The sequence below is a fragment of the Natator depressus genome, chromosome 5 (genome assembly GCF_965152275.1).
Source record: "Natator depressus isolate rNatDep1 chromosome 5, rNatDep2.hap1, whole genome shotgun sequence".
In the NCBI taxonomy this organism is placed as follows: Eukaryota; Metazoa; Chordata; order Testudines; family Cheloniidae; genus Natator; species Natator depressus.
This window is the reverse complement of record NC_134238.1, coordinates 43,559,733-43,571,754: the sequence shown is the minus strand read 5'-3', so window position 1 is coordinate 43,571,754 and position 12,022 is coordinate 43,559,733.

Here is a 12,022-nt window from a genome sequence, read left to right as displayed (position 1 = left end):
TGTCCACAGTACCCCAAATTCGACCCGGCAAGGCCGATTTAAGCGCTAATCCGCTTGTCAGGGGTGGAGTAAGGAAATCGATTTTAAGAGCCCTTTAAGTCGAAATAAAGGGCTTCATCGTGTGGACGGGTGCAGGTTTACATCGATTTAATGCTGCTAAATTCGACCTAAAGTCCTAGTGTAGACCAGGGCTATGAATCTATAAATTTCCTTTGGAAGATTTCTGGAGTGCTTGTGATATTGAGTGGGAGGGGGAAAAAGCACTCTTTTCTGTCTGGTGTTATAAAATTGTCAGCTTGTTACTTTGAGGGTGAAGCAGAATTTACCAGTATCCATTATCTGCTTCTAGTGAAACTAATACGGTTGCATCAAAGGTTATATTACCCATGGGGGTGGGGGAAGGGAAGGTGACATAACTCCATACTGACAGGTTTCAGAGTAGCAGCCGTGTTAGTCTGTATCTGCAAAAAGAACAGGAGTACTTGTGGCACCTTAGAGACTAACGCATTTATTAGAGCATAAGCTTTCATGGGCTACAGCCCACTTCACTGGATGCATAGAATGGAACATATAGTAAGAAGATATATATATATGCATACAGAGAAGTTGGAAGTTTCCCATACAAACTCCATACTGCTTCACTGAGCTTCTTAAAATCTATACCTCATCTTTCCTGGGTTTTTTCTTGTTACACCTGTCTCATTTCTGCCTAGGGAACTCAGAGCTCCTAAGGATGCATTTTTACAGTGCTTTCTTTTTCTCAGTGTGATTCCTTTTCTTTGCTGCTTCTTGCACCATGCTTCCCCTACTTTCTTGCTGGGTGTCTGGCATTGTCAGTGGCTCAGGCAACTGTGCCACTTGCACTGCCTGTTCCAGGATGAGCAAAAATATTAACCATACTGTTTCTGAAATCACAGTGCTTCTTCATACAGTACTAGTATGTCTTCTGCACCTTTTCTGACCCTGGGAAACCTTTGTGTATTACGTTCCTTTTTGGAATGATATGCTCATAATACGTCATCTTAAGACTGATGTTACAATTATTCTCATCTTTTTCCTCATTGTGGACAAACTATTTCTGAATGTTTTCAGCTTGATTTCCCTTTGCATGGATTAATATTAATACATGTAGGCTGGCCTGTTCTTCATTGTTTTCTGTATTCAGTTGCTTTGTGTTCTGGAATCTGGTAATGCTCTCCTTGCACCGAGGCCATTTTATGAGCTTGTCAAACTTCAGCGTTGAATTTTGGCATTTTTATTTATGCTGGTACTGGTTGAAAAATCTTGCATGAAGATTGGCTGCCATCTGCCTCACTGTTGTATGCAGTGTAATTATAGCCGTGTCGATCCCAGGATATTAGAGAGACAAGGCGGGTCAGGTAATATCTCTTTAATCTGCCTCCTGCACCTTTGAGGAAGATTCCCTCATTCATCCATAGTGGTGGCAGCCACGTTGCAGAATAATAATTTTCCTTAATTGTTGAAGCAGAGCACCTTATTGTAGAATCTTTATTCTGCTATTGCAATGCTACCTCTACAAGCAGTGACAATCGTTTTCCAGTAGTCATTTGTGTCAGCATTTGAGGGGATGGCATCAGTAAGCAGCCCCAACACTCTTTCCCGGGCAAAAACTATACTGGAGTTTGCCCTGGTTGCTTCTGATAATTTTAAAGATGGTAAAAAGAAGGGAATGTGTGCTTTGAGTTCCAGAGTGGGCACTGATTTACATGCTTGAAATTATTGGTTTAAACAGGTATTTGACGGATAATATTTGGAAAGGGCATCCCTCTATTCATAGGTGATGGAGCTAGGAGTGCTGGGGGTGCTGCCGCATCCCCTGGCTTGAAGTGATTTCCATCATATACAGGATTTACAGTTTGGTTCAATGGCTCTCAGCACCCCCACTATACAAATTGTTCCAGCACCCCTGCACATGTATTTAACCTACTCTCAGTCAATCCTTCCAAAGGAATTGGTGATCAAAACATACTGCAGGTGAGATTGGCTCACATTCTCTCTCGATATAATAAGTTGTCAATTATTTTTTGAGATCCACAATTGAAAAGTTGAGGCGTAGGGGAGGGAGACAGCTCCTAACATAACTGTCTGAATGGGCTGCTTCTGTGAAAGGCATCAGCTATAAATTTAGCAATTGTTTACAGATTCTTGGCAGGCATCAGGATACATATCTGCTTGGAGTAAGTGCCTTGCGGGGATGACATATAGTGGGTTCTCTTACTAACTAAAGGGCAGATGGTAACCTCAGCTGTGTGATACATGCCAACACCTATCTCAGAAAGTAAAAAATCTCCTACTCTGTTTCTATGTATTTAGTCTGGATTTGCTTGTGCCAGAGAATGAGTAGCAGACATTTTATATTCTACAAGAAACTGTAAATAATTTTTAGTACTTGTGGCAGGATGGTAGCACTGGAAAATTGACATTTTCTGCTAGGCCAAAAAGTAAGTACAAAATGGGCAATGGTAGTAAAAGCTTCCTCACACCGCTGCCCCAATCTGCCTCCACTCTAACTTCCTGGGACCCCTCCTCCCCCATAGAAGGGTAAACCAGTCTCTAAACGGATTCAGTACTTGGTTTCTCTGCTGGGGTTTCCAGCAAAGGTGTGAATCAGTGTCAGCTGTCATAGTGTTTTTTATGATTTGATCTGTGTGCTAGCAACTAGAATAAGATGAGAAAAACTCGATTCATATAGACCACCGAATAGTCCCTGGAGTAATAGACACGCTAGTGTCCAGCCAAAGTGAACTGGCTCAACATGGAGAATGCTGTGATTTTTGGCAAGTAGACATGACTGGAACAGGTATTGTACAGAATTGTAATACACTTAACCCGTCTTGAAATTAAGCTTTCCCCTCTTCATTCTCCAGGAATTTGCAGATATTCTTTATGCTGGATACTTGCCTTTGTTTTTTTGTTTTGATTTTTGTTTTTGAATTGACACTGGGCCTGCCTTTATCCAGAAACTGCTGCCGCTTCTGTTGGTATATGTGGAAAATGTGTCTTTCGTGAACAGGGAGCCCAAGGGATCTACCCGCTACTTAACAGTTTCAATGAAATGCTTAAAAGACGTGTTCCAAAAATGTTACAAAACAGAAATATCTGTTTTCCTTTATTACAAATTGAATTTATGGAAGACGTATACTGGACAATGAGAATAGTATAAATAAATTAATTACAGCCAAAACTCTTTAATGGGGTGGTTATTTTATGATTTTTATAAACAACAACAAAACTTTATTAGCTGGAAGAACAAAATGAGAATCATCTGCAGGCTTCCACAGTAATTCATTTAATTTCCTGTTTTCTGTGTTGTTTGACTTCTGTAGCATGATTATTAAAGGCAGGGGGAGAAACATCAACTGCTTTTCTTTGAAGATGGTACAGGAAACTCAGGAAACGTAAATTTCAAAGATTTACAAGTTTATAGGAGGAATGTATTTTACAAACTCTGTGTACATTCCAAATAATGAACTGACTTTCAGTAGAACTGTGGAGACCAGCAGCATCCATCTGTTTTAGAAAAGAAAGCATAATGTTCTTTCCATATGTTAAAGGCCAGAACAAAGGATATGTATTATGGTTGTGTAACAGCGTCAGAAAATAAGCTTCTGCCATCCCTAATATACCAAAAATATAGTATCCCCGTCCCTCACTTTATGCCACTGTAGGTATCAGATCACTGCAGCCTAGTTCTTCCCAGTGATAATACCGCATCCTTTTTAAAAAAAAGTCTGAGGTCTAGAACTATTTCCATTCTTGGAAAAACAAGCTGGCAGGAAGCAGTGGGATCATTCTGTAAAGTATCCAGCCTTGCTCCCTCTAGAATAGGTAAGGAGTTTAACTTGGAACCCTCAGATGTGCCACACATCTCTGCTGTCTGGAGACTCTGTGCCTCCATACTGTTTCTTGGGCCTCAGTGGCTTCTCCCTTGTTAATGTGGCACTGATGTAGTTGCACTACCAAGCCTTCTCCTCTTGATGGCAGCTGCCTCCAGATTCCCCCCGAAGGAAGGGTCAACAGCACGAAGTGACTCTGTATAAATGCCAATACAGATCGATGCTGTGTTTATAAAAGCAGATTCCCCACTAATGTTGGGAAGTGTGGAGTGAGACGATGGTGTACCTAATACACCTGGCATCATACACTCTCCTCTCCCAGTCCTAGTCTCCCTTAACACATACAAATTTCTGACCTTATGGAGGTACTCCACAGAATCCAAAGACATGTGTATGGTGTTATGGAGGTAACACATGATTCTCCTCCTCATGGACAGCAGGCGAGCCACATCCAAAGGTCTCCCTGTGGATGTACCTCCCTGGGGGACTTCTAGATAGGAAATAAGGCACGCTTATGGTACGAATGTCACAGAAATGCCTTAGTTCTGCTGAACAATGTTAAAAATGTGCACCTTATTTCTAGCCTAAATTCGTCTAGCTTCAACTTCCAGCCATTGGATCTTGTCTTGTCATATCTTTGTCTACTAGATTGAAGAGACCACTATGATCAAATTTCTATTTTCCATGTAGGTTCTTATAAACTGTAATCAAGTCACCCATTAACCTTCTTTTTGTTAAGCTAAAGCGATTAAGCTCCTTTAGCCTTTCAATATAAGGCATATTTTCCAATCCTTTAATCATTCTCAGGCCTCGTCTCTGAACCCTCTCCAATTTATCACTGTCCTTCTTGAATTGTAGACACCAGACCTGGACACAGTATTCTAGTAGTGGTCACAACAGCGCCAAATACAGAGGTAATATAACCTCTCTACTTCTACTTGATATTCCCCTCTTTACACACCCAAGGCACTGGTTCTTTTGGCCACAGCATCACTCTGGAAGAACCTGAGGGGGGACCTGATAACAGTTATATAATATGTTAAGTGCTGTAATAAAGAGGACAGTGGTCAATTGTTCTCCAGGATCACCGAAGGTAGGACAAGCAGTAATGGGCTTAATCTGCAGCAGGGGAGATTTAGAGTAGATTTTAGGAAAAGCTTTCTACCTATAATCCTAGTTAAGCTCTGGAATAGGCTTCCAAAGGAGGTTGTGAAATCCCCAACACTGGAAGTTTAAAAGACTATGTTAGACAAATTCCTATCAGGGATGGTCTACTAGGCTTATGGTCCTGTCTTGACACAGGAAGCTGGACTAGATAACTTCTTAAGGTCCCTTCCAGCCTTACATTTCTCTGATTCTATGTTCTCTCCAATATGTTCTGGGGACTCAGTGTTTATTAAGTGCTCATCAGCAGTGAACCAAATATCATAGCTGGTTTATTTCTTTCAGAAAGCTGATAGCCCTTTTTGTGTCTCAAATGGTCTGACTAGTATATTGCACACTATCAAAGCTGAAATAACATATTTTTGCTTGTTTTTAATCAACAAATGTTGGAGATACTAGTCATAATGTATGCAAAATTCTGAAATAATGTTATATTATAGCATTGGGTTTTTAGTAAAAGGGTTAAAACTATGTTGGTGTTTATTATAAAACCTGGTTTTCAAAATTTTTTTTGTAACCTAGCCATTTTAATTTAGCTTGTGGGAGACGGGATGTCAAATTTTGGCAGTAACTTGTCAGCTTTAAAGTTAATTTCTATCTTAAATAATAGCTTATATTGACTAACCAGACATTTACATTATATAGACTTTCAGACCATTTATTGACTATCTTTTGTAATACGGACCTCGTTTTTAAAAGTTCTTAGGGGAATGTTTGCAATATATCACACAGGGATTTTACCTTTAAGATTATGAAGGGCTATATAGCTAAATTCTTTACAAGGCTTTGAAAATGCCCTCCTTATTCTTTATTGTGAGCTATTAAAGAAGCAACTAAAGCAGCTGAGAAATTTGACTTTAGAAAGCTTCACAGCAGGCACTATTCATAACATTTTTATTGTTGTCACTAACAACCTCGGTTATGTAGTGTGATAAAATGGTAACAGTTTGAATGGAAGTACCACAGACTATTCTTAATAGCAAAATCCACAGGTACATTTCCAATGAGATTAAAGGGAACTATTAATTTCTCAGTGGGAAGATGGGAACTGTTCTTCAAGCACTTTTGTGTTTAAATATTGAACCATATACGATACTCTTGTTGCTATTCTCTGTTATTTGTACTGTTGTAGCACCTAAAGGCTGTGCCTGGGGATCAAGACTCCATTTGGGTAGGGCCTGAGAAAAGCAAAGGGTGATATTAAAGACCATATTTGGTTGAGGTTTGTGATTTCTTTGAGTCCATTTTTCTTGTATTTTGTACAGAAATGATGAAATATCTGCTTAAGAGTGTGATATACAAATACCAACATATATAGGCATATAGACAAACGGATAAGAAAGGCAAAAAGATGAATGATATAGAAATGTGTCTCCTCCATTCCCAGTGGACATACGTTTGATCAGTAATAACACGGTGTTAAGTGCCCTGGATTTTAAACGATATATCAGGATACAGCTACGGTGTGTTGAGAGATGTGGGTGGAGAATGAGGACAAGCTCGTCTAAAACAAGCAAATGGAACAAATTTCTCAATGAAAACCTCAGATAGCCTGAAGTCTTTGGCATCATTACATGGACAACCTTTGCTGCTTTAGAACAAGTTGTACTTCTACTGTTTTTCCAGGGTATCATATAAACATACACTGAACAGGTTACGAGCAGACAGATTTGCTGAGGCCAATGCATAGAAAATCCCGCTCCCCGTACCATTCAGATTCCTATGAATTGCTATTACTGGAAAAGCCTTCCTCTCCCATACTAGCTGGGTCACGGGAGTGTGGTTAGAGTGAGGTGGGGGAAATTGTAAATGAAACAGAGTGTTCTTTTGAGGGATGGGGTTGCATGTCGCCAACTCCAGGAGGGAGAGCACTGTCATGTAGGGACTTGGCTGCCTTCCGATTTTTGGTGGAGAATATACAATGTGCATTAAGGGTATGTCTGCATTGCAATCAGAGTTGTGATTGCAGCACATGTAGACGGAGCCAAGGGACCCTGTCTCACTGAAGTCAGTGGGAATTTTGCCTTTGATGTCAGTGGGTGCTAGATCAGACACTAACACTGTAAATTCTTGTATGTCCTTCCTAACACACCGCTAGAGCAATGCTGCACTGCATAGTCTTGGTCTCAGTTAGGTGGACAAGGATCTGGGATCAGAGGAGTCAGTAGCTGGGGCAAGGCAAAACAACCAGGTAGGGGACAAGACAGTGACAGGGGATCTAAGGGTATGTCTACACTGGCAGAGTTACAGCCCCGCTCAGAAAGCGCTGAAGGGAAACCGCTGTTGTGTGTTCATACCGTCAGCTGCCTGCACAATTGCGTGTTCACACTGGCAGCAGTATTTGGAGCAGTGCACTCTGGGCTGCTTCCCACAGAGCATCTCTTTCTTGTCTGCTGCTGAGAGTTATGGAAAGGTGGAGGGGGTCACGAGGTATCCTGGGTCTGTCCCAGTGCCCCATGATGCATTGCTTGGCATCCCAGCAATCCCGATGCTTCTGTCCACATTTGGAGCCATCTTTCAATGGTTTGTGTACTGCATGCTCTGCCTCTTCGGTCTGCAGGAATGGATCCTGCACTGCTAACCAATACGCTGCTCGCTCTGACCAACACGTCACGAGTGGCAGTGGAGTTATTCCTTAAACTACAAAGGCAAGAGGAATGTGAAATTGATCTTGCCACTCATACTAGCTACGACACTAGATTGCTTGTGTTATTCATGGAGGTGCTGACCACAGCGGAACACCGCGTTTGGGCTCAGGAAACAAGCACTGAGTGGTGGGATCACATCGTGATGCACGTCTGGGATGATGAGCAGTGGCTGCAGCACTTTCAGATGAGGAAAGCCACATTCATGGGACTGTGTGATGAGTTTCCCCCAGCCCTGTGGCACAAGGACACGAGAATGAGAGCTGTCCTGCCATTGGAGAAGCGCGTGGCGATTGCACTGTGGAAGCTGGCTACTCTAGACTGCTACCGATCGGTCGCTAACGGGTTTGGAGTGGGAAAGTAGATCGCTGGACTCGTGTTGATGGAAGTGTGCAGGACCATTAATCGCATCCTGCTCCGAAAGACTGTGACTCTGGGCAATGTGCGTGACGTGGGTGGCTTTGCACAAATGGGCTTCTGTAACTGCAGAGGGGCGATAGATGGCACACACATTCCAATTCTGGCACCAGACCACCTAGCCACCGAGTTCATTAATCTGAAGGGGTATTTCTCAATGGTTCTCCAAGCGCTTTTGGATCACCGTGGGCGTTTCACAGACATTAACGCCGGGTAGTCTGGAAAGTTGCATGACGCACACATCTTTTGGAACACTGGCCTGTTCAGAAAGCTGCAAGCAGGCACTTTCTTCCTGGATCAGAAGATCACCGTAGGGGAAGTTGAAATGCCCATTGTGATCCTGGGAGACCCTGCCTACCCCTTAATGCCATGGCTTATGAAGCCATACACGGGGCACCTTGATATCAGCAAGGAGCGGTTCAACAACAGGCTGAGCAAGTGCAGAATGACTGTTGAGTGTGCTTTTGGCTGTTTGGCCTGCCAGCACTGCCTATATGGGAGGCTGGACCTGGCCAATGACAATATTCCTATGCTTATAGCCGCATGCTGTAAGTTCCATAATATTTGTGAAGGGAAGGGTGAAAGCTTCACTCAGGGCTGGGCCTCTGAGGCTCAGCATCTGGAGGCTGAATTTGAACAGCCAGAGACCAGGGCTATTAGAGGGGTGTAGCGCGGGGCCATAAGGATCGGGGATGATTTGAGGCAGCAGTTTGAAGCTGAAAGCCACTAATAATTGTTGCTATGCTCGGGAGTGCAGTGCTTGTAATGCTAGGAGGTGTCTGTGATTGGTGCAGACGATGCACTGTGAAGGTTTAAGAAAACTGCCTGTTGCTTTGCAGGGCTCTGTTTGCTTTCAATTAATGGCATACAGATTGCTTTCAAACCAAAACAATTCTTTTATTAAAAAACAGCAACCGGAGGAGAGAGACAAACAAAAAAATACCTCAGCACTGAGGGGGATGAGGGAAGGGAGGTTCCCGGGAGGAGGTGGGGTCCCAGGACGGTTAAAAATTTATGTATGTCCCGGTATCATATCCAGTCTTCTCCTTTGGAGTACAGTGCAGCGGGTACTGTACTTCAGCAGGGCTCAACTGTAGAGGGATGGGTGTTGAGTGCAGTGGGTACTGGGAGTGCACAGGGCTGGACTGTGACGGGGGAGGAGTAGAATGCAGCAGGTACATACTGGAGCCAGAAGGTTGATAAGAGTGTGTTGGTGGTGTCTGGGGGATGCATGGGAAATAGTTTTGCTACAGTGGCTGCAGGGGAGGGCTGGTGCAGAGCTGCTTGGTTTGCAGTGCTAGTAGTGCTTGGAGCATGTCCGCTTGGGGCTCCATAACGTTTAAGAGCCGCTCCATGGCTTCATTCTGGTGCGCCACGTTCTCCTTTTGGTCCCCCTTCTCGCTGTCCCGTCACTCCTTCAGTTCTTGTTTTTCGGTTGCAGAGTGCGCCATGACATCACACAGAAAGTCCTCTTTAGTTCTTCATGACCACTTTCTAATTCTGCACAGCCGTTCAGCCAGTGATAACAAAGAGGGGGGCTGGGGTCCCGAGGTCATACCTGTGAATCTAAAATACAACATTTTACAGAAGCAGTATTGTTTGTAATACAGAGACCACTGATTCAGTGATTTAGAACACAGCCACTATTCACATACCTGTCACTTACTGGCTCACCCCAGGCAAGCACGCATGAGTCACAAGACCCCCAAAATGATGAATAACCGCAAGGGCAGGGGAAATCAGTGTTCCAGGACTGTACTGTACACTAGGCACATGGCTCTTGGGGAGAGCCAGCACTGTAGCGGGGCCCTTATAATCATTCTTGTCCCCATATTTTCCACAGGCTGTGTTCATTACGGAAGATATCTCACTGCTGAGGGTGAGCTGAGGATCTACTCCAAGACTGCGGCTCCTGCTCTGGCCCTTATGCGGCTCGCCTGTGTGCAGTAATGGTTCCCCCCATCCTATGACAACAGAGTGGCACGGGAAAGTTACTCTTAATGGGGCAAGAAACAAAGCAGCTCTTCCAAAGAACCTGCAGCAGCAGACTGCCCAGTCATGCATCGTGAAATCTGTCTGTAGGTATCATAATTCCTACGGCTGGAGCGCAGCTGGGACTGCACAGCCTCCTCTCCCCAAATGCTGATGAGGTCCAGCAGCTTGGCATTGCTCCAAGCAGGGGATCACCTGGTGTGTGGAGCAGGCATGGCCACCTGGAAAGATGCTCTGAGACCACTGCATGTGTCACTGAGCAAACAGGAAGGGGCTTTCAAAATCCCCAAGGAATTTAAGGGTGGGGCTAACAGTTGGTCACTTGAGGGAGGGGCAGTAGAGTTCAAACCGATGACCAGAGAGGCGAGAAGAGGCATTGTGGAACACCTCCCGGAGGCCAATCGCAGCACTGTAATCAACCAGGGTGTCTACGCTGGCACCGCAGAGCTGTAGCCGCAGTGCAGAAAGCTCTACACCTCTTGTCAGGGTGGGTTTTTTACAGCGCTGCAACTGTGCAGTTTTTGCTCACAAAGTGGCTTGGCAGTGTGTGCCCCTCAGGAGTTACACTGCAGAAAGCTGCTTTCTTGTGCAGAAACTTGCCAGTGTAGACAAGGCCTAGGAATGTTCATATTAGCAAAAACTAAGGACTAACTTCTGCACTGACTTAATGAGATGGCACTTAACTCAGTAAGGAATCTGGCCCTGTATGTCGCATTTTTCAACCAGAAAAAATGCTAAGTGGGTATGGACTTAAGGCCCAGGGATCTGGACATGTGTGGGGAAAAACAGTAACCAAAAAAAAAGTTTTTTTACCATGGTAAAAACAACAAAAATCCAACTTTGGACAAATTGTGCCTCCCTCCATTCTCCCCACGAATACAAATCAGATTTAAAAGCAGACAAATATTTGCCAGTTAGGGGCTGTACAGACACCTGGTGGCTATCAGAGGCCTCCACATCATTTAATCCACCACACAGCTGGATTAATACTAAGTAAAACACACACATTTCTTCCCTGGCTACTGGTCCGTTGAATCAGTGGGGAGTTTGGGAAGGGTGAGGAAGGTTCTCATTAAAATGCCCATCACTTTGTGACCTGGATCTGCCTAACAAAAGGAAAGAGAATTCTGAGCCCCATGTTTTTGCTGGGTGAAATGCTTGGAAGGGTGCACAATCCTGGGCCGAGGCCTTCTACAGCTCTTGCCAGATTTAATGTCAGAAGGTACCTACATTTTAGCAAAGGACTAAGTCAAAAAACTCTGCAGATCCCATTGGCCAGGAACCAGAGCCAATGGGAACTGTGGGGGCAGTGCCTGTGGGTAGGGGCAGTGTGCAGAGCCATCTGGCTGCCCCTGATCCAAGGAGCTGGAGGGACAGGCCGGTCACTTTCGGGAGCCGCATAAAGTAAGGACTGCCCAGCTAGAGCTCGCACCCCCTCAGCCCCTCCCGCATCCCAATCCCCTACCCCAGCCCTGAGCTACCTCCTGCACACAAATGCCCTCCCAGAGCCTGCACCCCCAACCCTCTCCCACACCCCAACTCCCTGCCCCAGCCCTGAACCCCCTCCTGCACTCCAAACCCCTTGGCCCCCGCTCTGAGCCCCCTCCTGCACTGCAAGCCTCTCATTCCCAGCCCCACACCAGAGCCCGCACCAACAGCCGAAGCCCCCCCACCACCACTCCGAACCCTTTGGCCCCAGCCCGGAGCCCCCTCCTGCACTCCAAACCCCTCAGCCCCAACCCAGACCCCCTCCCAAACCCTTACCCCCTGCTGCAGCCCAGAGCCCCCTCCTACACCCTGAACCCCTAATTTCTGGCCCCACCCTGGAACCCGCATGCCGCAGCCAGAGACCTCACCCCCTCCCACACTCCAGCCCCTGTCCCAGCCCGGTGAAAGTGAGTAAGGGTAGGGGAGAGCGAGTGACAAAGGGAGGGGGGTGGAGTGAGT